Source organism: Carcharodon carcharias, chromosome 17, assembly GCF_017639515.1.
Source record: "Carcharodon carcharias isolate sCarCar2 chromosome 17, sCarCar2.pri, whole genome shotgun sequence".
NCBI lineage: Eukaryota > Metazoa > Chordata > Chondrichthyes > Lamniformes > Lamnidae > Carcharodon > Carcharodon carcharias.
The window spans coordinates 17,040,525-17,043,677 of NC_054483.1; the positions used below are offsets into that span (position 1 = coordinate 17,040,525).

Sequence of the window (3,153 nt, forward strand, 5' to 3'; positions counted from 1 at the left end):
TTTTCCGTGATATTCAACAGCAATGCCACAATTCAATCTTCGAGAGACTTGACTGGAGCAGTCACATAAAATTTCAAATAAGGATCTAACATAAAATGAGTTCCGAAGAAGAGTCATATTGAACTTGAGATGTTAACTCTGTTTGTCCCTCAACAGATGCTGCAAGGGCTGCTGAGTTTTTCAGCGCTTTCTGTTTCTGATTCTACGAAATAAAGCTTCACAGGATATAGAATAAATCAGACCCTATCTTAGCTAATAAAAGCTAACGTAAAGTGGTGAATAGTGGAACCTTGCTTCTACAAAGGAACAAAACCTCAACCAGACATAGTTATTAAAAAATACGAACTGCCTTCTGTTCAGGATCAGAAGGGTAATGTGCCCTGTCGTAACAAGAGGGACGGCACATATCACGCAGTCACGTGAATAACCCACTCATCATTTGACTGAACCAGAAGGATCGACGCATTTAGTGGCTGCCCGGAACATGACCCTGAACAAATTCCTTTTAGGTGAGGGTGAAACAAAACATGTCCCCATTTCCTTGGCGTCCTGTGGTAGGGACGCATTCATTTGGTTCGCTTGCGGTTTCTTTTGGTTTGGTGACTTCTTAAAATCTAAATCTTATTTTCGAAAACCTTAGTAATTAATTATGTCTATTTATGCGTGTGCGTGATGACGTAGACTAATAGTCAAGCGAAAGTCGCATGCCACCCATACTGCGCGTGCGCAACAGCGCACTTTGGCTTTAAAGGGTCCATGCTGCTTGTCCTGCACAACCCAGGCAACTGGCATTGGAATACAGCAGCACCTTTAATGTAATAATATGCCCCAGGACAATAATTAGACAAAAATTGATATTAAGCTACATAAGGAGATATAAGGGCGCATGACCAAAAGCTTGTTCAAAAAGAGCACTGAGAAAGAGGTGGAAAACTGTGGGAGGGAATTTCAGAGTTTAGGCAGCTGAGTGTGAAGGAAATTGGGATGCAACTGCAGCTGGAGGACCACTGGCTCAGTGAAAGAGCCTCGTTGGTCTACCCAAAACTTTATGGTTGTCCAAGCAAAGAGCTGTCAACGGCTGAATGCCACAGACTTGCACATTTCAAAGTCCCAGATGGTGCGCTGAGGGACACACAAAAGGCCGGGGCAGCTGCCACAAAGGCTCAGTGGGGAAAGGCCGCTCACTGTCTCAGGCACTTCTGCCGTAGTACACTGAGGGGTTGGAAACTAGAACTGCTCAGGCTGTACGTTTGATATGAAATGAATATTGTAAATTGAACTTGTAATTGTAAAGTGTAGGGAGGTACCTCAGAGTGCCACATACTATATTGAAGGAAATTAATCTGTTTGCACTTTATGTAATGTCAACATTGAAATGAACCATAGAACCATAGAAAAGTTACAGCACAGAAGGAGGCCATTTGGCCCATCTTGTCCATGCCAGCCCGAGGACACCCAGGTGCCCTTTCTAATCCCACCTTCCTGCACCCGGCCCATAGCCCTGCAGCTTACAGCACTTAAAGTGCAGATCCAGGTACTTTTTAAAAGAGTTTAGAGTTTCTGCCTCTACCACCGACTTGGGAAGTGAATTCCAGACACCCACTACCCTCTGCGTAGAAACGTTCTTCGTCATGTCCCCCCCTAACCTTCTGCCACTTATCTTGAATCTATGTCTCCTGGTTCTCCACCAAGGGAAACAATTTTATCCTGTCCACTCCATCTATTCCCCTCATAATTTTGTACACCTCAACCAAGTCACCTCTCAGCCTTCTTTGTACTAAGGAAAATAACTCCAACCTATCCAATATGTCGTGTATGTATTTTTATACATTTTATGGATAAAGTATACTTTTGTAAAAAGAATGTGGGCCACAGTTTGAGGAATGCAGAGTTCTCAGGGAGTTGTAGGGCTGCAGGAGGTTAAGGAAATAGTGAGGGGTGAGACCATTGTGGGGGGAGGCAAAATTGGAATGAGGATGAGGATTTCAAATTTGAACTGTTTGGTGAAATGTGAGTTGGCAAAGGCCAGTGAGCACATGGGTAAATGGGACTTAGTGCGCGTTAGGATTCGGGCAGCAGAGTTATGGATGAGTTCAAGTTTACGCGGGATGGAAGGTGGGAGGCCAGTCAATGAAGTATTAGAATGGTCAAAGTTGCAGGAAGCGAAAGCTTGGATGCAGTTTTCAGCAGCAGATAGACTGAAATTGAGATAATGGCTGAAGTTCTTGCGGTGGGAGGCAGCTTCTTGGTGGAGAGGATATGTGGACATAAGCTCAGCTCAGCTCAGGGTTAAATTGGACATAGAAGTTGTGAATGCAATAGTTCAGCCAGAGATAGAAGCCAGGGAGGAGAACAGTTTATGTGTGAATGCTGTTTGTTTTCAGGCCAAAGACAATGGTTTTGGTCTTCCCGCTGTTTAACTGGAAGAAATTGCAACACATCCAGAATTGGATGTCAGACAAGCAATCTGAAACAAAGGAATGGCAGAGGGCTCCCTCGTGTGGTGATATTGCACTATGGTTCTGTGATAAAATTAACTGAAAATATAGTCAGGAATGTGTCTTATTGTTTTATAAAGTCCTTCTCACAGTTACTGAGTAATAGTTACAGTAAACAAGCATATTTCCAGTCTAGGGAAGTGACAAGAACAGCATCAATTGAACAACTCAAATCTTTATTTTCTGTAGTCGTCTCCTCTCCGGCATGAGAAATAAACAACCCTGGACAGATCTATTTGGACAGGTCTGTCATCAAGCAATCTCAACATTTGAGGAGAACAGAATCAGGTCCTTATAGGATAATCAAGAATAGCCAGTGCCTTTACCCACCCTCCTCACAGTGACTTTATATGTAATACTTGCATTCAGATCTACAAGTAAAGATTTGGTTTAACGTCACATATTAGATGACACAAACCTAGACAATAAACAGTTGGTCTCCTTGCTGAACATACATCCGCCAGGAGAACACATCATCATGTCCTGATACTGGCTTTTTGCCAGGATACAGTGACACCAGCATGATCTGGTATTTTACTCAAATAATCATTTTTTGATGTGTGAACCCATGGCTTCTTCTGTCTCAGACTGCTTATCTGATCTCCAGTGACTTACTGTACAGTCTAGTGCAAAAAACCACACAAGAGCATCAAAA

General features: G+C 43.0%; 1 non-coding gene across 1 annotated transcript; it reads right to left on the minus strand.

The window, feature by feature from the left end:
- Positions 1 to 360: 360 nt before the first annotated feature.
- LOC121290282 lies at positions 361 to 458 on the minus strand. Its single transcript, XR_005945756.1, has one exon. It is a non-coding gene; the product is annotated as a small nucleolar RNA U13 (small nucleolar RNA).
- Positions 459 to 3,153: the final 2,695 nt, after the last annotated feature.